We start from the raw sequence: 22950 nt of genomic DNA, 5'->3' as shown, positions 1-22950 counted from the left end.
ATGAGCATTTTACTCTGTGCCAAGGATGGGCCAAGTATTTAACACAGTTTGGTTATATCGCTGAATATGCTAATCCAAGGAATTAAGATTTGTTGTCTGCATTTCACAAGTTCTTGTGGCCTAAATGTGTAGTGAGGAGTTTGCAATCTGCGTGTTATGAATTCAGTAATGATTTACTAGTCCCCAAATCCAAATTTCCCTTCTCAATGAAATTATCCCTCATCATTCCAGCCTTGCTTCCACATTGGAGACTGTTGACCTTAAGGTTCCTCCTAGAAAATCTTTCTTGGATTCAACTCACTTGGTCATTTAATAAAAGTTATTTGAGCACCAACTATGTGCCTGTCACTATCCTATGTGCTGAAGGCGCAAAGCTTTGACGGCCAAGCAGGAACTGGCAGGGTCCCAGTGCAGTGATGCTGTTTTTCTCCCCAGCATTTCTTTTCAACCTCCTCCACAGGCTCCTCCCAATTCTCCCTCAATCCCCAGAATGAGAGCCTCCCTGAGGTCCAGCTATAGGTCTCTCTCTGTGTACATTTCCACTTGACATCTTAGCTACTATTCCCTGTTAAGCATGCACCTGTATAGAGATGCCTTATTTTTTCTATTTTGTCTTTTTTTCACTATTCAAAACAATAGATGCCTTATTAATACGTATCTCTAATGTTGATCTTTCCTCTAAGCTCCAAATCTGCATCTCTTTTCCACCAGGACATGCACTGGCCACCTATACAACTCTAAATGGAATCCATCATGCACCCCATCTGCCCTAACTACCCAGAATTTATGGCATCTGTTCTCTCAGAGCAATTACAAAGGAGAAACCAAAGACACATCATAATTTTCAGCTCAATGAACCCTATAATCAATAATAGAAGAACTGTTCCCTACCAGGCTTCGAATCTCTGTCTTTCACCCTTCCAAATATCATGGCAATCCTAAAAAAAGAAAAAAAAAATAGTTCTGTAAGGCTCAGCACAAGGAAAAGTTTTGTTTGTGTGTTTGTTTGTTTATTTTTGAGATGGAGTCTCACTCTGTTGCCCAGGCTGGAGTGCAATGGCACTATCTCGGCTCAATGCAAACTCTGCCTTCCCAGTTCAAGCAATTCTCCTGCCTCAGCCTCCCAAATAGCTGGGATTACAGGTGCCTGCCACCACACCTGGCTAATTTTTGTATTTTTAGTAGCGACAGGGTTTCACCATGTTAGTCAGGCTGATCTCAAACTCCTGACCTCAGGTGATCCACCTGCCTCAGCCTCCCTAAGTGCTAGGATTACAGGCATGAGCCACCACCCCCTGCTGGAAAAGTATGCTTAATGCATTGGATCAGGCCAGTGGGTCTGAAACAGCTGAAACAGCAAGCTAGTGGTGGGAGAACTGACCTCAAAGGGTGACAGAAAGATTAGACAAAAAGTAGAGTTGATTAAATTAAACTAGGAGACTTCATCTCAACTCCTAACTCTACCTGGTAAGACAGACTTAACTTGGACAAGTGACCTTACACAAGGTCCTGCCACTTTGAACTTTGGTTACATCATTTTACATACACTTTACAAAGAGAGAAGGGTTATTTCAGTCCCGTCTATTATAGTAAATAAGTAATATAATATTAAATAATTGACATGGATGATATAAGGTTATTTGGACTGGAAAATGAGAGACAAAAGTCAGGCATTAACATTAACATTAATTTGGTTGTAACCAGTCCTGTAGTTATAAAGACTGGCTTTCAGGGAACTTCAGAATGGATCCCCTTTGAGTTGAGGGCAAATTCAGTATAGGTTATGTTGACGTGGCTTTAGCATCAGGGCTGTCAGTACAATGGATACACTCTCTGCTGCACCTACATGACAGCAAAGGGCCTAAGGCCTTAGCCTTCACCACAGGTGGGGAGATCAGAGGCTTCTACCTGAATTTAAAACCCTCACAACTTAGTTATTAAACCCTATTTAAAGCCCCTGTTGCATTGATTTTGATTTAATCCCCAATCTGAGATGAGCTAGAGTCAATAGGGAAAACTCCTTAACCAAAACACTTTTTTCTTGCACAAATTCAAAAGTGGTTGGCCGGGTGCACCAGCCCACTCCTGTAATCCCAACACTTTGGGAGGCCAAGGCCGACAGATCACTTGCAGTCAGTCAGGAGTTCGAGACCAGCCTGGCCAACATGATGAAATCCCACCACTACTAAAAATACAAAACTTAGAGGAGCCTAGTGGCACGCTCCTGTAGTCCCAGCTACTCAGGAAGCTGAGGTAGGATCATCGCTTGAACCCAAGAGATGGGGCATACAGTGAGCCAAGATCGCACCTCTGAACTCCAGGGTAATGGAGTGCGACTCTAAAAACAGAGTTGTCCATAGATTTTAAGTAGCAAAAACAAATGGAAAAGCCGTGGCCTAGTAGACTCAGGTAAACAGAATGCAAAGTTTGAGAGTTTAGCATGGAAAGTATTTTGCAGGTTATCTCAACCCCATAATCGCAGGAGGAGGAATCCTCTCTACTGCAAGAAAGGCAGACTGAGTTCACCCACGGCCACCACTCATCAAAAAACAGTACCTGATAAAGAAATAAAACCAGTACCCATATACACATTCTTTGAGACACAGTGCTGTGATCCATTAAGGATTTCTGCCATAGTAAGCAGGGATCTCCCTGCAAGGGGATAATGGGATTATCTCACATATTTGCCCTCTCAAGTGGTCAATTTTGGATGTGTTTCACTAATCACGATCAACAGAGATCAACATTTTCTTTCTGTATTATGCAAAACTGTGCATTTAATTTTTACCAAACAAATTTTACTTAAATCAAGCTAAGAAGCAGCCGTTGTCAATACTGTAGTGCCGAAGTCAAGGCTATGGGTTTAATCCCTCACGGCCAGTTAACTATGCTCCGTTGAGCAGTTCCTGATTTCACTTCATCCCTCGTCAGAGTCATACTTTTTTATTTTTTTATTTTTTTGAGATGGAGTCTTACTCTGTCACCCAGCCGAGAGTGCAGTGGCACAATCTTTGCCCACTGTAACCCCCGCCTCCTGGATTTAAGCAATTCTCTGGCCTCAGCCTCCTGAGTAGCTGGAATTACAGACATGTGCCACCACACCCTGCTAATTTTTGTACATTTAGTAGAGACCGGCTTTCGCCATGTTGGCCAGGCTGGTCTCAAACTCTTGACCTCATGTGATCCATCTGCCTCGGCTTCCCAAAGTGCTGGGATTACAGGTGTGAGCCACCGTGCCCAGCACATACATTTACTTATAAATGTGTACTATTCAATTGTGTAAAAACCAAATCAAAATGCATTTTTGGACTGAGCAGGGTGGCTCACACCTGTAATCCCAGCACTTTATGAGGCTGAGGCAGGGGGATCACCTGAGGTCAGAAGTTCTAGACCAGACTGGCCAACAAGGTGAAACCCCATCTCTATTAAAAATACAAAAATTAGCCGGGAGTGGTGGCATGCGCCTATAATCCCAGCTACTCAGGAGGCTCACACAGGAGAATTGTTTGAACTCAGAGGCAGAGGTTGCAATGAGACAAGATTATACCGCCACACTCCAACCTGGGAGACAGAGCGAGATTCCATCTCATAAAGCATAGGAGACTGTATGATTGTCAATTTTAGGTATCGGATGGACTGGATTAAGGAATACCTAGAAAGTTGGTAAAGCATTATTTCTGGATGAGTCCACAAAGGTGTTCCCAGAGGACACTGGCACAGGAGTTTGCCAACTGAGTGGGAGATATTTGACCTCAGCGTGGTGAGCACCATCCAATCAGCTGGGGCTCCGATAGAACAAAAAGGCAGAAGAAAGGGAAACTCGACTATCTCTACCCTATAGCTGGGATACTTCCTCTCCTGCCCTTGGACATCAGAACTCCAGGTTCTCTGGCCTTTGGACTATGGAAACTATAGTACCAGCCCTCTACCCCCACAACAGATTCTCAGGCCTTTGGTCTCAAACTGAGAGTGACACCAACAACTTTCCTGGTTTTGAGGCTTCAAACTTGGCTTGAGCCACATGACTAGTTTCCCAGGGTCTCTGACTTACAGATGGCCTATCGAGGGCCTTCTTGGCCTCCATAATTACATGATCTAATTCTCTTAATAAATCTCTTTTCAAATATCTATGTAGATCTATATGTGCATATTCTATCGGTTCTCTTTCTCTGGAGAACTATGACTAATATACTTTGAAAGAGGTAAACTTCTTTATTTTTTCTGAGACAGTTTTGCCCTTGTTACCCAGGCTGGAGTGCAGTGGTGCGATTTCCGCTCACCACAACCTCTGCCTCCTGTGTTCAAGCAATTCTCCTGTCTCAGCCTCCTGAGTATCTGGGATTACAGGCATGCTCCATCACACCCAGCTAACTTTTATTTTTAATAAGATGGGGTTTCTCCATGTTGGTCAGGCTGGTCTCGAACTCCCGACCTCAGGTGATCGCACCCCTTGGCCTCCCAAAGTGCTGGGATTACAGGCATTAGCAACTGTGCCTGACCAACTTTTTTTTTTCTATGAGACAGAGTCTTGCTCTGTCACTTAGGCTGGAGTTCAATGGCACAACCATGGCCTCCCAGGTTCAAGTTATTCTCCTGTCTCAGCCCTCTAAGTAGCTAGGATTACAAGTACATGTGGCCACACCCAGCTAATTTTCTTTGTATTGTGTTAGAGATGGGGTCTCACCGTGTTGCCCAGGCTGGTCTCAAACTCCTGACCTCAGGTGATCCACCTGCCTTGGCCTTCCAACGCCTAGCCCCATTTTTAAAAATAAGATCTAGAGGGCCTTACTTAAAGGGAGAATGCGTCTAAAAGGAATGATAATAAATAAATGAATAAGACTCATAAATTCAATAAATTTGGGTTCATCAAAATTTAAAACATATTGCTCTACAAAAAAACACTGTTAAGAAAATGAAAAGGTAGGCCGGGCGCGGTGGCTCAAGCCTGTAATCCCAGCACTTTGGGAGGTCAAGGTGGGTGGATCACAAGGTCAAGAGATCGAGACCATCCTGGTCAACATGGTGAAACCCCGTCTCTACTAAAAATACAAAAAATTAGCTGGGCACGGTGGCGCATGCCTGTGATCCCAGCTACACAGGAGGCTGAGGCAGGAGAATTGCCTGAACCCAGGAGGCGGAGGTTGCGGTGAGCGGAGATCGCGCCATTGCACTCCAGCCTGGGTAACAAGAGCGAAACTGCGTCTCAAAAAAAAAAAAAAGAAAATGAAAAGGCAAGCCCCAGTCTGGGAGAAAATGCAAATAGGTATCTGACAAAGCATTTTTAATTAGAATATATAAAGGACACTTACAACTCAATAATAAGAAAACAGTGTTATAGCTCTTTTAGAATTTGACTAAAAATATAAAAATTTTAAAAATGAAAACAATTATAAAGCAAGCAAAATATTTGAACAGATTTTTTACCAAAAAAGATATATAGATGACAAGCACAAAAAAAGAGGCTCATCATTTTTTTTTTTAGACAGAATCTTACTCTGCCACCCTGACTGGAGTGCAGTAGCATGATCTCATCTCACTGCAACCTCTACCTCTCAGGTTCAAGTGATTCTCAGACCTCAGCCTCCCAAGTAGCTGAGACTACAGGCACACGCCACCACCCCAGCTAATTTTTTGTATTTTTTTAGTAGAGACAGGGTTTCACCATGTTGGCCATGGTGGTCTAGAATCCCTGACCTCATGTGATCCACCCACCTCAGCTTCCCAAATTGCTGGAATTACAGACATGCCCGCCTCCTCAATATTAATAAATAAGGAACATGGAATCAACCCAAATGCTCATCAATGATAGACTGGAAAAAGAAAATGTGGTACGTATACACCATGGAATACTATGCAGCAACTATCCTCAGCAAATTAATACGAGAACGGAAAACCAAACATCGCATGCTCTCACTTAGAAGTGGGAGCTGAACAATGAGAATATATGGGCACAGGGAAGGAAACAACACACACTGGGGCCTGTAGAGGGGGGTGGGGGGAGGGAGAGCGTCAGGAAAAATAGCTAATGCATGTGGGGCTTAACACCTAGGTATGGGTCAATAAGTGCAGCAAACCACCGTGGCACCCGTTTACCTATGTAACAAACCTGTACATCCTCACATGTATCCTGGAACGTAAACAAAATTTAAAAATAATAATAATAATTAAGGAAGTACAAATTTAACCACAATGAGATATCATTACACAATCCTTAGAATGGCTACAATTAAAAAGACTGACCATACCGGAGTCTTGCTGCGTCACCCAGGCTGGAGTGTAGTGGTGTGATCTTGGCTCACTGTAACCCCCACCTCCCAGGTTCAAGCGATTCTCCTCCCTCAGCCTCCTAATCAGCTGGGATTACAGACACATGCCACCATTCCTGGCTAATTGTTTTTGTAATTTTGTAGAGACGGGGTTTCACCATGTTGGCCAGACTGATCCTGAACTCCTGACGTCAAGTGATCCACGTGTCTTGGCCTCCCAAAGTGCTGGGATTATAGGCATGAGCCGCCAGGCCCGGCCTTCAACAGACACTTTCAAACGCATTGCTGGTTAAAGTGCAAAATGTCAGGCCCCCTTTAAAAATACTCTGGAAGTTTCTTTAAAGTCAAATATATACCTACCATACAATTCACACATTCCTCTCCTAAGCATATACCCAAGAGAAGGCCAAGAGCGGTGGCTCACACCTGTAATCCCAGCACTTTGGGAGGCCGAGGCAGGGGGATCACCAGAGGCTGGGAGTTCAAGACCAGCCTGGCCAGCATGGCAAAACCCATGTCTGCTATAAATATGTACAAGTAGCCAGGCGTGGTGGCAGGCGCCTATAATCCCGGCTAGTTGGGAGGCTAAGGCAGGAGAATTGCTTGAACCTGGGAGGGGCAGAGGTAGCAATGAGCTGAGATTAAGCCATTGCATTCCAGCCAGGGTGACAGAGCTAAACTCTGTCTCAAAAAAAAAAAAAGACTTGTATGCGAATGTTCACAACAGCTCTATTTGTGATCATGAAACACTGGAAACAACCCAAATCTCCACAAAGAGGGAAATGGATGAGCAAATTGGAGATCCGTACAATGGAATATTACTCAGCAATAAAAAGTAATAAACTATTGAAACATACAACAATATGGATAAACTCCAAAATAATTACATTGGATAAAAGAAACCAGACAAAAAAAGATGATCCCATTTATGTAAAATTCTAGAAAATATAAAACAGTCTATGGTGAAAGAAAACAAATCAGTGGCTCCTGAAGAATTTAGTAAGGGGAGAGAGGAAGGAATTCTAAAGGGGCATAAAGAAACTTCTGGAAGCTATTAACATTTTTATTACATTGATTTTGGTGATAGTTTTACAGGTTTAAAAATGCCAGAACTCATCTTTTTTTTTTTGAGACAGGATTTCACTTTGTCACCCAGGCTGGAATGCAGTGGTGTGAGCTCAGCTCACTGCAGCCTTGACCTCCTAGAGTCAAGCCATCCTCCAATCTCAGCCCTTCAAGTAGCTGGGACTACAGGTGTGTGCCTCCACATATGGCTCATTTCTTGCATTTTTGGAAGAGATGGGGCTTTGCCATGTATCCCAGGCTGGTCTCGAATTCCTGAGCTCAAGCCATCCGCCCACCTTGGCCTCCCAAAGTACCAGGATTACAGGTGTAAACCACCACACTCAGCCCCAGAACTCAACAAATTGAACACATTAAGTGTACAATGCTTATTTTATGACAAGTACACTTCAATAAAGCAGTTTTTAACAGCATGGAAAAAAACTAGAATTTTAAATAAATGAAACATTTAAAAAGTTATATTTGGGCCTGGCGTGGAGGCTCCCACCTGTAATCTCAGCACTTTGGAAGGCCAGAGCAGGCAGATCACTTGAGGTCAGGAGTTCAAGACCAGCCTGGGTAACATGGTGAAACCCCATCTCTACCAAAAATACAAAAAATTGGGCCGGGCATGGTGGCTCACGCCTGTAATCCAAGCACTTTGGAGGCCAAGGCGGGTGGATCACCTGAAGTCGGGAGTTCAAGACGGTCGGGAGTTCAAGACCAGCCTGACCAACATGGTGAAACCCCGTCTTTAAATAAAAAAAAAGAAAAATACAAAAATACAAAAAATTAGCTGGGCGTGGTGGCAAGCACCATAAGCCCAGCTACTGGAGAGGCTGAGGCAGGAGAATCGCTTGAACCAGGGAGGTGAAAATTGCCTGCATGACAGAGCAGGACACTGTTTCAAAACAAAACAAACACAAATTTATTTGATTTATAAAAGTACAGTTGCTGGGACCAGAAGTGCGGGAGAGCGCCGGTCCCCGGGTCTGACAGGAGCAGCCTGCGGGCACCGCGGCAGTAGTTGGTGGCAGGAGAGTGTCCGTAGCCTGCCGTCCTGCCCCGCCGTGGGCCTCCTATCTGACCCGGTGTGCCAACGCGTGCTTCGCCCACCTCGAACTGTGCCAAAACGCGCCGCTGTGCTTGCCGAGCTACCTGGCAGACATCGCCTGGCTCTTGGCCCTGGCTTTCCCACTGACCCAGCGCATTTACATGTCGGAGAACGCCATGGGCTCTGCCATGGTGGAGGGCAGTTTGTGGGTGGAGACCGTGCCTGGGCTTTTGCCTGGGACTTCGCTGCCCACCGCAGGAAGTTGGGGGCTCTGCCAGTGGCCTGGCTGGAACAGACGATGCAGTCAGTAGGGCTGGAGGTCTACACGCAGAGTTTCTTCCAGAACTGACCTTCCCAGATGAGACCCATGAGCATTATATGATGTCAGGCACCAATGCCAGCTCCAAGTCGCTTGTGCTCACCGTGCCCTGTGGCTCTGACTCTACCAACACTCAGGCTGTGGGGCTGCTGCTGGCACTGGCTGCCCACTTCTGGGAACAGATCTCCTAAGCCAAAGATACCATGTTCCTGGTAACAGAACATGACCTTCTGGGCACTGAGGCTTGGCTTGAAGCCTACCATGATGTAAATGTCACAGGCATGCAGTCATCCCCCCTGCAGGGCTGAGCTGGGACCATTCAGGCCACCGTGACCCTGGAGCTGAGCAGTGATGTGGTCACTAGCCTGGGGCTGTGAAGGGGTTCAACAGGCAGCTGCCCAATCTAGACCTGCTCAATCTCTTCCAGACCTTCTGCGAGAAAGGGAACCTGCTGTGCATGCTTCAGGGCAAGCTACAGCCCCAGGACTATACATTGTCATTGGACACACCACTGCAATGCCTGCAGATACTGCTGCTCATGGTTCCGGAGCAGGACTCCGGCCGCCCCCACGGCTCCCATGGCCTCTTCCAGTGCTGCTGTGTGGAGGCCCTAACCCTGCGTGGCATCAGTAGCTTCCGCCAGTACAAGTATGACCTGGTGGCAGTGGTCAAAGCTTTGGAGGGCATGCTCCGAAACTCAACCACCTCCTGGAGCGCCTGCACCAGTCCTTCTTCCTCTACCTGCTCACACCCTCTCCCGGTTAGTTTCGGTTGGCCCCTAAGTGCCTGCCACCAGCTTCTTGCTCCTGTCCTTGGTCTCAAGGTGCTGGAACTATGGATGCAGCTGCATGAGGCTGGAGTGGGCCTTGAGAAGCCCTGGGGAAGGGGGCTGGCTCTGGCCCCAGTGTCCCCCTTCCCCCAGCACAGGGTGTGGGGCTGGCCTCGTTCGTGGCACCTCTGATGATCTCACAGGCCATGGGACTGGCTTTCGATGTCCTGCCAGTGCTGGGCCAACAAGTGGCCACCCAGCACTTCCCAGTGGCAGAGGCTGAGGTTGTAGTGCTGACACTGCTGGTGATTTACGCAGCTGGCCTGGCCCAGCCCCACACAACCCATCAGGTGGTAAAAACACAGGCCCCAGGCAGGGGCTGGATGGCGCTGAAGCTAGTAGCTCTGCTCTACCTAACACTGCAGCTGGGCTGCATTGCCCTCACCAACGTCTCACTGGGCTTCCTGCTGGACACCACTATGGGCAGTGCTGCTGCCCTAGCCGAGCCTCATGGGCTACAGACCCTCTATGCTGCCTTTCTAGTGCTGACTAGCCCGGGCAGCCATGCTTTTTGGCAGCCTATTCCTGTGGCAGGAACTGCAGGAGGTGGCACCGTCACTGGCTGCGAGCTGACAGCTCTTCCTGGCAGCACTGGCCCAGGGTGTGCTGGAGCACCACACCTACGGTTCCCTGCTCTTCCCACTGCTGTCCCTGGGCCTCTACCCCTACTGGCTGCTTTTCTGGAATGTGGTCTTCTGGAAGTGAGATCATCCTGTCCAGGGCACCAGGCTGGGACAGAGACTCCACCAAGACCATATTCTGCCTCCTTCTAGGGAAATAAACAAGTGTCTGTTTCAGAAGAAAAAAAAAAAAAAAGTGCAGCTATCACGTTTCCCTTTGCCCTATTGGTGTTTTTAAATTGTGATACATATTATTTCCTAAAATGTCTTTATTTTTTCTCAAATATACTTTTATATTTTCTTTTTATAACAAAGTTAAACAATAAAAAGTGTAAAAGGGCCATGCCCAGGTACAGTGGCTCATGCCTGTAGTACCAACACCTTGGGAGGTTGAGGCAAGAGGATCACTTGAGCCTAGAAATTTGAGACAAGCCTGGGCAACAAAGTGAGATGCCTCTTCTACCAAGAATAGAAAAATTAGCCAGGTGTGGCAGTGCACACCTTGTGGTCCCTCAAGGCTGGAGGATCCCTTGAGCCCAGGAGGTCAAGGCTATAGTCACGCTCGTTTGCACAACTGCACTCCATCCCGGGCAACAGAGTGAGACCCTCACTTAAAAAATAATAACAGGCCGGGCGCGGTGGCTCACGCCTGTAATCCCAGCACTTTGGGAGGCCGAGGCGGGTGGATCACGAGGTCAACAGATCGAGAGCATCTTGGTCAACATGGTGAAACCCCGTCTCTACTAAAATTACAAAAAATTAGCTGGGCACGGTGGTGCGTGCCTGTAATCCCAGCTGCTCGGGAGGCTTAGGCAGGAGAATTGCCTGAACCCAGGAGGCGGAGGTTGCGGTGAGCCGAGATCGCGCCATTGCACTCCAGCCTGGGTAACGAGAGCGAAACTCCGTCTCAAAAAAAATAAATAAATAATAATAATAACAATAAAAATAAATAAAATAAAATTGTTACAATAAATATCTGAGAAAGATAAATTGTGCTTGTGTGTGTTTATATATATATCTTTGCACACTTTCCCTAATTTTTTTTTTTTTTTTTTTTTTTTTTGAGACAGAGTTGCGCTCTTGTTACCCAGGCTGGAGTGCAATGGCGCGATCTCGGCTCACCGCAACCTCCGCCCCCTGGGTTCAGGCAATTCTCCTGCCTCAGCCTCCTGAGTAACTGGGATTACAGGCACGCACCACCGTGCCCAGCTAATTTTTTGTAATTTTTAGTAGAGACGGGTTTTCACCATGTTGACCAGGATGGTCTCGATCTGTTGACCTCGTGATCCACCCGCCTCGGCCTCCCAATTTCCCTAATATTTTTAAGATAAACATTTAAATATAAGGTGCCAGTGAAACCACCCTTGCAAAAATTATAACTGAGAAAATCATCATGGTGAAAGGGACCTGACCTAACTGACTCTCTCTTGCTTTCAACCTCCAAGCTGTCTTTGCTCATTCCTGGGCATAGGCTGAACTAACTTTGACAGGAACTTACTTTATAGTTTAACTCTGAAACAAGGATAATAACAACCCTTTCCCAAAACAAACCCCTTCTTGCCTGGGGAATAAACAGCCTTTGCAGAACCAACAATTAGCTACAAGATTAGAAATTGTGGTTTAGGAGTCATTCAGCTGAAGGTTGCAAGATTCTGAACCTCCCTAGGTTGCTCCTGGGGATAACATCACTTTTGTAAAGCTTAAGATCAGTGCTTGAGTTATTTTCTATATTCTGCACTCAGTGGATCAGCTGGCACCACTCACATAGATAAATTGCCTCATCCAGTCTTGCGGCCCCCAGCTAGGAACTGACTCAGCACAAAAGGTCAGCTTTGACTCCCTATGATTTCATCTCAATGCAACCAATTGGCACTCCCCACTTTCTGACCCCTTACCCACCAAATTCTCCTTAAAAACCCCAATCCCCAAGTTTTGGGGAAGATTGATTTGAATAACATCTCCATCTCCCATAGGGTGTGACCAGCCTCCCATCAATAAAATTCTGTCTTTACTGCAATGCCATGGTCTTTATTTGTGCAGCAGGCAGGAAGAACCTATCAGATGGTTACGCTGGGTCAAAGGATATGCACTTAATGTGTGTATAGATACTTCCAAATTTTCCCCAAAAATGGTTGCACTAATTTATGCCCTTTTCTGCCTTACTTCTATGTCAACATTGAAAATTATTTGCCAGTATATGAAGGAGGGGGAGGAGGAAGAGAAGGAAAAAAATTGCCAATATGATACAAAGAAACAGCATCCTCCTTCATTTTACATTTCTTTATTCAAAATATTTAATCTTTCATATTTTTCGTACATAATGGGGCTCACTTTTTCTTCTTTTTTGAGCTGCCTGTTCATATTCTTTGTTCTCTTTCTACAGAGTTGTTTGTATGTTTCTTGTTGATTTTAGGAGCACTTCATCTTTTAAGTACTGTTTTTTTTCAAGATGGAGTCTAGCTCTGTCACCCAGGCTGAGTGCAGTGGCACAATCTAGGCTCACTGCAACCTCCACCTCCCAGGTTCAAGCAATTCTTCTGCCTCAGCCTCCCGAGTAGCTGGGACTACAGGCGCATGCCATCATGCCTGGATGATGTTTGTATTTTTAGCAGAGATGAGGCTTCACCATATTGGCCAGGCTGGTCTCAAACTCCTGACCTCATGATCTGCCCACCTCAGCCTCCCAAAGTGCTGGGATTATAGGTGTGAGCCACCACAACCAGCTAGTTTTTCTTTTAACTTTTCCTTTTAATGTGTGCTATTGGTCACAGGAAGGACTTCGTGGCAGTGTGAATCTATCAGTGTAAGAATTCCCCACTTGCAGAAAAACTGCAAATGTGTAGATACTAATGAGGCTGGCCAGAAGCAAAGCCATCCTCACGAAGCAAAGAATTATAGTTATTTTCCTGCCCTACTTATCATTCAGGGAAGTCTACAGAATTCTAATGTTGAATAGAGAAACTCTCTGAGAATATTTAACCGATATTCACATTGTATCTCAGAATTCCAAATGAAATTTCTTAGAGCTTATTCAACCAAAGGAATTGAAAAAGAAGGCACTCATGCTCTCACCACCATCTCTACCTGCTTTCTTTACCCACTGTAGGTACTGCTAATTGATCACTCTTTCTTCCAGACCCCAGATGTGGCCTAAAAAGTTTTCTCTATGCATCAGTACAGTAAGCTGTTACAACAGATTGGCATTGGCACGTAAGACAAAACCTGTCTTGGACCGGGCATGGTGGCTCACGCCTGTAATTCCAGCACTTTGGGAGGCCCAGGCGGGTGGTTCACAAGATCAAGAGATCGAGACCATCCTGGTCAACATGGTGAAACCCCGTCTCTACTAAAAATACAAAAAATTAGCTGGGCATGGTGGCGCATGCCTGTAATCCCAGCTACTCAGGAGGCTGAGGCAGGAGAATTGCCTGAACCCAGGAGGCGGAGGTTGCGGTGAGCTGAGATCGCGCCATTGCACTCCAGCCTGGGTAACAAGAGCGAAACTCCGTCTCAAAAAAAAAAACCTGTCTTGCCATCCTGGTTCTAGCCCAATATTTCATATTTAGAGGAGGAAATGAAGGGCCAGGTTGAGACTGTGACTTAAACAGGGACATGCAGCAAGTTAGTTGTAAAGCCACAGCTCGAAAGCAGCCTCCTGCTGCTCAGTCTAAGGCAACTTCCACGGCATTACTATGCCCTGCCTCCTCTGCCACCACCAGAGGTGGCCCTTCCTAGAATATGTGGTAAGGTCCCTTACAAAGAGTAAATGACACATAAAAATCTTTTAGTTACGACACATATGTCAGTGACATCCTGATACGGTTAAAGCTGGATTAGGAAGGGGCCTTGTTGGGCAATCTCTGGGGATGCCAATCTGTGTGGGGCCCAGAAACACACTGACCAACATGACAAAGTAGAGAGCCTGTCTCAGGGAAAGCTCTGTATGGAATTAAAGGAAATATGGAATAAAGAGGTTGCAGAAGGAGTGAGGAAGAAGAGTTACCTCAAGGAGCAGCCCCCGTACCAACACGGAGTCACTAAGACGCTAGTCTGATGAACTTTTCTTTTGCAGAGGGGAGCAATAATAAATTATTGGGGGCCAGAAGCAGTGGCTCACACCTGTAATCCCAACACTTTGAGAGGCTGAGGCAGGAGGATTGCTTGAGGCCAGGAGCTTGAGACTAGCCTGGGCAGTATAGTGAGACCCCATCTCTGCAAAAATTTTAAATATTGGCTAGGAATAGTGGCACATGCTGGTAGTTGTAGCTACTTGGGAAGCTGAGGAGTGCTTGATCCCAGGACCTTGAGTTTACAGTGATCATAGCTCAAGCTGTGGTCACTCCAATGCCCTCTAGCCTGGGTGACAGAATGAGACTCTGTCTCTTAAAAAAATAAATAAATCGGGCCAGGCGCGGTGGCTCACGCCTATAATCCCAGCACTTTGGAAGGCCGAGGCAGATGGATCACGAGGTCAAGAGATCGAGACCATCCTGGTCAACATGGTGAAACCCCGTCTCTACTAAAAATACAAAAATTAGCTGGGCCTGGTGGCGCACACCTGTAGTCCCAGCTACATGGGAGGCTGAGGCAGGAGAATTGCTTGAACCCAGGAGGTGGAGGTTGCAGTGAGCCGAGATCGCGCCATTGCACTCCAGCCTGGGTAACAAGAGCGAAACCCTGCCTCAAAAATAAATAAATAAATAAATCAGTGGGAATAATAAAGGAGAAACTAAAGGTTTACAAAAGCTGGCCTCCTCCTCCATCCTTCCCCGTGCATATACCACTTCCTCTCTAAACTAACACTGACAAGTATCAAAGGACTATGAATTTAGAGTATCGCCACATTATTAATCTACTCTGAGCACCAAATCGTTAGTTCTCAGCCGGCACTCACATGTCTCCAACCAGCTTTATTTGCTCCCACCCTAAAGTCTTTCATCTTGCCTCCTTTAAAAAGGCTTCCTGGGCTGGGTGCAGTGGCTCACACCTGTAATCCCAGCACGTTGGGAGGGTGAGGCAGGTGGATCATGAGGTCTGGAGTTTGAGACCAGCCTGGCCAACATGGTAAAATCCCATCTCTACTTAAAATACAAAAATTAGCTAGGCATATAGCAGATGCCTGTGATCTCAGCTACTCGAGAGGCTGAGTGGGGAGAATCGCTTGAACCCGGGAGGTGGAGTTTGCAGTAAGCCAAGATCATGCCTTTGTACTCCAGCCTGAGTGACAGAGTGAGACTCCGTTTCAGAGAAAAAAAAAAAAAGCCTTCCTGGACGGCTGCCTGAAATGCTACCTATTTCTTTTCTTCTTTATCATCTGTACCCTGACTAGACCCTGGGAACATGCCAGCTGTTATTGGCAAGCATCTCTCTATGAAAGTACAACCTGCTTCTTCTTCACAGGTATAAACTGTGCCTTTTCCTCTTTCATATGTCATGTAGCACCTAATTAACACAATCTTGCTCAAAAAGTATTTATTTATTAAATGGCAAAAAGAATATTATGGTAACTTGTGGGCTTGATTTTCGAAGGATCCATGGAGACCTTGGAAGCAGGCTTCAAGGCCTATTTGATCTGTTCCTCTGCTATTTATAAAAGGATTCTCCTTAGAGAGGCATTTTTTTTTTTTTTTTTTTTTTTTTTTTTTTTGAGATGGAGTCTCACTCTGTCACCCAAGCTAGAGTGCAGTGGGGCACTCTCAGCTCCCTGCAACCTCTGCCTCCCAGGTTCGAGTGATTCTCATGCCTCAGCCTCCTGAGTAGCTGCGATTATAGGCATGCACCACCGTGCCTGGCCAATTTTTGTATTTTAGTAGAGATGGGGTTTCACCAATGTTTGCCAATCTGGTCTCAAACTCCTGACCTGAAGCCATCAAGCCTGCATCGGCCTCCCAAAGTGCTAGCATTACAGGCATGAGCCACCGCACCCAGCCAAGATGCATCGTTTTGAATTGTTGCTATGGTTTGAATGTGTCCCCCAAAGCTCATGTTTTGGAAACAAAATTCCCATTGCAGCAGTGTTGACAGGTGGGAACTTACAGAGATAATTAGATTATGAGAGCCCCTCATTAATGAATTAGCGCTGATATGGTCAGAGTGGTTTCCTGAAAAAAGAGCGAGTTTAGCCCCTTTCCCCATGTCTCTCTCCCTCTCATCTCCCTGCCTCTCCTTTATTCCCCATCTCCGTCCCTCTCTTGCTCTTCTGCCACATGCCATAGAATGATGTAACAAGAAGAACCTCATCAGATGCCTGCACCTTGCTATTAGACTTCCCAGCCTTCAGAACTGCAAAAATTTTCTTTTCTTTTCTTCTCTTTCATTTTTGTTGTTATTTTTGAGACAGGGTCTCCTTCTGTCACCCAGGCTGGAGTAGTGCAGTGGCACGATCATGGCTCACTGCAGCCTCGACCTCCTGGGCTCAACCAATCTGCCCGCCTCAGCCTCGTGAGCAGCTGGGACTACAGGCATGTGCCATCATACCCACCTAATTTTGGGGATTTTTTTGTAGAGAGTGGGTTTCGATGTATTGCGCAGGTTGATCTCAAACTCCTGGGCGCAAGTGATTCACCTGCTTCAGCCTCCCAAAGTGCTGGGACTACAGATGCAAGCCACCCCATGGATGAATTTCTTTATAAATTATCCACTTAGTAGTATTCTGCTGTAGCAACACAAAACGCACTAAAACAATCGCCTTAGCTGTTTTTATTTTGCAACAATTCCCATTTAAGCACAGTATTATAGATGTGTAACATGTAATTCTACCTCCCTCATGCCTAAGGCTAATAACAAGTTGTGGTGAGCCCCAAATGGAATTTATTTATCTTCTATCATGAAGGCTGAAATAAGGAAGAAAGGTAAGAAAGAAATAAAAGTGAGGCAGAAATAAGGGAAAGATGGGCTGATTGCTGATGTGAGTTCACTGATAAATGCTAATCTTTATTTAGAAGATTGGCTCTGGCCAGGGGGGCTCATGCCTGTAATCTTTATTTAGAAGATTGGCTCCCCCAGGGGGGCTCATGCCTGTAATTCCAGCACTTTGGGAGGGTGAGGCAGGCAGATCACTTGAGGTCAGGATCACTTAGAGACAAGCCTAGCTAAAACGGTAAAACCTTTTCTCTACTACATGTGTACACACACACACACACACACACACACACACAGAGAGATAATAGATAGATATAAATATATAGAAGAGTGGCTCTTAACTGCAAGGAGATTTTGCACCCCCAGGTAGGTTGCCAAATTATAGGTAGTATACCCAGTTACATTCATACACACTAAAGATTATTCAGGCCAGGCACAGTGGCTCATGACTGTAATCCCAGCACTTTGGGAGGCCAAGGCAGACGGATAACTTGAGGTCAGGAGTTCGAGACCAGCATAGCCAACCTGGTGAAAACCTGTCTTTACTAAAAATACAAAAATTAGCTGGGCATGGTGGTGCATGTCTGTAATCCCAGCTACTCGGGAAGCTGAGGCAGGAGAATCACTTGAACACAGAAGGCAGAGGTCACAGTGAACTGAGATGGTGCCACTTCACTCCAGCCCAGGAGACAGAGTGAGACTCCATTTCAAAAAAAAAAAAAATTATTCATTATTACTCTAAAATTCAAATTTAAGTAGGCATTTTGAATTTTTATTTGCTAAATCTGGCAACCCTAACCCAGGGGACATGTGGCAATTTCTGAAGACATTATTTATTGTCACAACTTGGTAGTGCTACTGGCATCTACTAGGTAGAGGCCAAGAATGCTGCTAAACATTCCTCAATGCACAGGGCAGGCCACTCACAGCAAAGAATTATCTGGTCCAAAATATTAATAGTGCCACCATTTGAGAAGCCTGACTTATCAGGATGATTTTATCATTACAAAGACCCTAGTATCACTAAAATATCACAGTAGGAAAACAGTACACATGTATATATGTAGGCACATATATTCTCCCACTCCGACCTGCAAAAGCATGTTTGGTAAGTTTCTGTCTTTTAAATCTCCAAGCTACTATGAACTGGAGTTTTATAACAGTAATTTCCACAACCTCAGGGAGATATGATAAAATTCAGATCACGTTCTGGGGGGAAAGAAACTCAGAAATATTAAGTGATTTTCCAGGATCCCACAGAGCCCTGAGGAAAATAGAATTAAAACTCACAACTGCTAAACACATTGCTCATTCTAATAAAACCAGCCTGTCTGCACCTTGACTGCTCAACTCTCACCACACTTGGAATAGGGCGACTGCAAAAGGTTTTAGTTTTCAAAAGGAGATCAAAAGTTTTCACAACTGATTAGCATCCAGAAAGCACAGCCTCCTTTAACCTTGAGATGCAAATAGCCCAAGATTGTCAAGGGATCTGAGAGCTGGAGGATTTGATGGAAGATCAAATTCCTGACATTTCCAGGGCAATTAGTTTCACATGCAAAGTCACAGGAAGGTGCTGCCCGTTCTCCACAAGCAGTAAAGCTGTAATAAGACTCCACTTTACAAATCTGGACTAATTGGCCTGCACCCACCCAGCGGAGTTCATGATCATCATCCCCATTTTACAGAACAGAGAAGGTGAGTAGAAATCTGTTTATTCCACCACTAGGCACAGGCCACTTTTTCCCACTTCAGAGCCCTATACATAAACTCCACATACAGAGGTTGGGATAATTCTGCTAATTATTCAGACCAGCAGGAAAGAAAGATCTGGAATTAAGTCAAATCTCTTTGCTGGCGCCCCTTAAAATTTCACTCGAAGGTGAGTCTTGGCTTCAAAAAGGCTTAGAACGGCTCAGCACTTTTATCTGAAGGTTAAGGAAACCAGGGAGGAAGTTGCTGTCAATTTCAGCCAGGACTTTGGAGCCTGAGCTAAATTGATTTTGAAAGATTTGATCACTGAACCACTTTCCTTGAGCTGGCAGCCCAGGCTGCAGCCACGGCTGACTTCTCCGGACGTGCCATGGAGGTCAAGTTCCAGCCAGGTGGCCAAGTGCATTTGGTAACTCAAATGTAGCCTGTTGTCACAATGGATTTTCCACTTGCAAGTATACAGTTGTACGTGTCTTTTATCATTGCCCCAGCTCTCTGAAGGACACCACGTCAGTATCCTCTGGAGCCATTCAGTGGCTTGGGACTCTTCCATCTATTGGGAGGCTCTGCTTGACTGACAAGGTATATGACAACCCCAGACCCTCCAGGGCCTTGGTCAAAGTCATTTGAACCAGAGTGACTCCATCTTGAATAGGGGCTGGGTAAAATAAGGCTATAAGACCCACTGGGCCACCTTCCCAGGAGGTTAGGCATTCTAAGTCACAGGATAAGATAGGAGGTCAACAGGAGATACAGGTTACAACGACTTTGCTGATAAAACAGCACGTGATAAGAAGCCCGCCAAAACCAGCCATCAAAAGATGGTCATGAAAGTGACCTCTGGTCATCCTCACTGCTCATTATACGCTAATTATAATACATTAGCATGCTAAAAGACACTCCCACCAGCACCATGACAGTTTACAGATGCCATGGCAACATCAAGAAGTTACCGTATATGGCCTAAAATAGGGAGGAACCCTTAGTTCCAAGAATTACCCACCCTTTTTCAAAAAAATTCATGAATAATCCACCCCTTGTTTGGCATATAGTATAATCAAGAAATAAGCATAAAAATGGGCAACCAGCAGCCCTTGGGGCTGCTCAGCCTATAAAGTGGTCATTCTTTTATTCCTTTACTTTCTTAATAAACTTGATTTCACTTTACTCTATGGACTTGCCCTGAATTCTTTCTTGTGCCAGGTCCAAGAACCCTCTCTTGGGGTCTGGATCTGGACCCCTTTCCAGTAACTTTCACCTTAATATTCCCCATTCTCCCCGGTGCGGTGGCTCACGCCTGTAATCCCAGCACTTTGGGAGGCTGAGGCAGGTGGATCACGAGGTCAAGAGAGAGACCATCCTGGTCAACATGGTAAAACCCCATCTCTACTAAAAATACAAAAAATTAGCTGGGCACGGTGGCGCGTGCCTGTAATCCCAGCTACTCAGGAGGCTGAGGCAGGAGAATTGCCTGAACCCAGGAGGCAGAGGTTGCAGTGAGCTGAGATCGCACCATTGCACTCCAGCCTGGGTAGCAAGAGCGAAACTCCATCTAAAAAAAAAAAAAAAATTCCCCATTCTCTGGCACTGAGGAGGCTTTATATTATTTGAACTGGTAGTCTGCTTTCGAAGTGGCCAAAGGATACTGGTTGCAAAGCCTTGCCCTGAGAGAATGTGGCCACCCCAAAATGCTGGTGAAATCCTGGCTGGCATGACCAACTCCTGACAGACCAGCTCTGCACTGCCTTCCCCACCCTTTTGGCCTTTCTCTAACCTTTCCTGGAAAGGGTGGGGCTGATAACAGGTAGTCCAAACCCAACAAAGCTCTCTGCCCCCTTTAGGTCTCTGGAGCCTTTGTAACAATAAGGTGTGGTGGTTGAGAGCAACGCTCTAGTCTCTGCCACTTTACTAGCTTTGTAGCCTCTCACAAAGTTATTTTTTAACCCCCGTTTCCTCATCTATGAACGTGGGATTGTGATACTTAGGTGGTGCAGAGTTGCAAGAAACAATAAATGAGCCACTGGGACATGGTAAGGGCTCAATAAATATGACACTTAAAGAGCAGTAGTAGTGTGAGTTTCTCTTCTCTAAGTCGTGGGTGAATTCAAGCCCTCAGACCTATTCTATGACACCCACAAAAATAAATACAAAAAACAAAAAGAAAAGGAAACATGAAAAAACACACTTCAAATTGCCTCATTCTCTTATGTGCTCTTGGTTGTGTTCTAAAACCTCTATCTCCAGCCAGTTTCAGTGTGCTTTTGCTGCCCTGTTTTTGCCAGAAATCTACACCATCCCATCGACCTTGGCTCAGAAGGCCCTCCCACATGCACCCTGGCACACCACATTTAAATCCTGCTGCCCATTACATCAAACTCCCACTGTCTCTGCAGCTTTGGTCAGCAGACACACTGGGCTGGCCCTGGGCGATGGCAGATCACACTGCTCCCTTCAAAGGATGATTTGAGGAGGGCAAGAAGAACATGCACTTCCAAGGATCTCCCCAATGGTCTGCTGCAGAGCCTTTCTTTTGCCCTTACTGGCCTAAATGCCCAGTGTGAAACCTCCAGTTCATGCAACATTGTCCCCCATAAGCTACTACAGAAATGTTCATTTATCACACGGGCAGCAAAGGAAAGCCACTTCTCTTCCTAGGGAACCAGTAAGCCATCAATTCCCCAAAATTGATCAGATTGCTGCATTGAAAAGGGAGCCAGGTGAAGGAACTGGGCTGTGAAATGGGGAAGTTTTGTTTTGTTTTGTTTTAAGACAGAGTCTCGCTCTGTTGCGCAGGCTAGAGTGCAGTGGCACAATCTCAGCTCATTGCAACCTCCGCCTCTGTGTTTCAAGCAATTCTCCCACCCAGCCTTCTGAATAGCTGGGACTACAGGCATGCACCACCACACCCAGATTTTTTTTGTATTTTTAGTAGAGACAGGGTTTCACTGTGTTAGCCAGGATGGTCTCGATCTCTTGGTTTGGTGATCTGCCCGCCTCAGCCTCCCAAAGTGCTGGGATTACAGGCGTGTGCCACCCTGCCTGGTTGAGATTGGGAAGTTTTGATGGGACCACAGGGAGAAAACTTTACTGCATGAAAATCAAGCAGCTCTGGGAACCATAATTATTGGGGGAAGAATGAGGGCTTAACAGCCAGGAGCTTAGAAGGTAAGATGCCCAAGGTTTTAGGGCAGAGCCAGGGAAGGTCAACTTCTCCCACCTTCCCTTCGCGTTGCCCAGGCCCTGCCTTCCAGAACCAGAAGGCAGCAGCTGTCTGGCTGGATATGCATATTCATGGTGGCTGCAGACAGAGAGCCGTGAATATTTTAAACCTACTGTTTTCTGTTTTTGTCATGAGCTTGAAATCTTTTGCAGCCAGATTGTGGAAAGCAGGAAGTTTGAAGAAAAAAATAATTACCTTCCTGGGCTTAAAAAGCCATAAACTTTTTTCACCTGCAGAGACTGTGGGGTAATTGATATCCAGGAAAAGAGGTAGGAAATACCCCAGGTGACGTTTTTTTATCATGCCCCTGTGGTGGGTCACCTTATATGGAAAAAGAACCAAGGGTAGAAAGAACAATAGTAAATGCAGACAGAACAAAGCTTTTAAAGTGTCTCCAGTTCTAAAGTGCTTACTTTAAGTTAGCTGAAGCACTTGAAGTATCAAATATAATTTTTATGGACTTCCACAAATGCCGTTAACATTTGGCATATACCTCCCCAGTGCTTCCATACCTAAAAAGGAAAAGAAAATAAGGCAGGCAGATATACTAGGATAACAACCCTCCTCAGCTCCCAAAATCTCAATGGCTTGAGAGATAAAAGTACCTCTGAAGGAAATTAAACTTTTTTACCCCATCTGGGCACAGTGGCTCCTGTAATCCCAGCGCTATGGGGGGCCAAGGCAGGAGGATCACTTGAGTTCGAGATTTCAAGACCAGACTGGGCAACATAGTGAGACCCTGTCTCTATGAAAAAAATAATATATATATGTGGAAAACATATTTTACCCCAATTATATTTCTATGGCATATTTTGAAATGGCTGTGGCTTGGCCATCCTGACAGAAGTGGCCTTGCAGAGCTGTCTTAAGTTAGGAAATTTTGAATCTGTATGGAGTCTCCATTAATGCAGCCAGTCCTCCCCTTTCTGTCCCTTTCCCCAGATCCAGAAGAGATTGAGAGTCTGACACCTTTAAATGTCTAAAAAGTCGGGAGGCTGAGGCAGGA

At 45.6% G+C, this 22950-nt stretch overlaps 1 pseudogene; it reads left to right on the top strand.

Moving 5' to 3' along the window:
• LOC100385765 (GPI-anchor transamidase component GPAA1 pseudogene) overlaps positions 1 to 10235 on the top strand; it is a 53607-nt pseudogene extending 43372 nt beyond the window's left edge.
• The last annotated feature ends 12715 nt before the right edge of the window (positions 10236 to 22950 follow it).

Source organism: Callithrix jacchus, chromosome 2 (assembly GCF_049354715.1).
Source record: "Callithrix jacchus isolate 240 chromosome 2, calJac240_pri, whole genome shotgun sequence".
Classification (NCBI taxonomy): domain Eukaryota; kingdom Metazoa; phylum Chordata; class Mammalia; order Primates; family Cebidae; genus Callithrix; species Callithrix jacchus.
This window is presented reverse-complemented; position numbering and strand designations above follow the sequence as displayed.